This window comes from Oryzias melastigma, unplaced genomic scaffold (assembly GCF_002922805.2).
Source record: "Oryzias melastigma strain HK-1 unplaced genomic scaffold, ASM292280v2 sc00246, whole genome shotgun sequence".
NCBI classification, from domain to species: Eukaryota; Metazoa; Chordata; class Actinopteri; order Beloniformes; family Adrianichthyidae; genus Oryzias; species Oryzias melastigma.
Genome location: NW_023416888.1, coordinates 474419 through 475250, shown reverse-complemented (window position 1 = coordinate 475250; position 832 = coordinate 474419).

Genomic DNA, 832 nt, shown 5'->3' with positions numbered 1-832 from the left:
CCTCCAACTAGTAGGAGTGGGAACCATCTCACAGACATCATCCAAGTCAAAACATTGATAAAGCTGTTGATTTCAACTGTGCTGAAATTAGAGAATGCAAGGAAAAATATTAAGTGATGGAAATAGAGCTAAAACAGCTGGCAACTGTGAATGAAGAGCTGCAAAAGAAAGTTGTTGAAGTCGATAGAAAAGCTGCTGATTTGGAGCGATATAAAAGAAGATGGAATCTGCGTCTTAACGGCTTAAAAGAAGAAAAAGAAGAAAACACATGGCAACAAGTTGCAAAAATCGTGGGGATTATTTTCCCACCCTGGAAGGAGAAGATGGACCTAATTTTGGACTCAGTGCATCGTATTGGTCAGAGCAACACCACCCGCCCCACTCAGATCATCATCCAGTTCACAGTCAAAAAGTTACTCCATAATTACACCTTCAAGTAAGACTCAAACTTCATGTTCGTGAGTTGATCTCATTTGGTTAAACTTAGGGTTCGTTGCTACTTATAGGTAATTAAGTTCTACAGATTTTCAATCTTTGTTTTTTTTAATTCTTAGCTCCATCATGGAGCGAGTGTCGGCTCGACTTGGAGGGAATCAAGAAAATTGACCATATCTGTGAATTTCTCCGCCATAACGCAGCACCTGGATTTCAGCAGGCAGGCAGAAAGCTTTGTCTGTCTGCGAGCAAACAAAGATCTCTAATCAGGAAACCCCCCGCCTGTACCAAAACAACTCCGCCGAAGGTGTGAGAAACTGAGCCCGTCGTCATGGTAATCTGCATTCTGCAACGCCTTGGTGACTCTCTCTTCTCTCAGGCCCCCCCTCGACTGTGC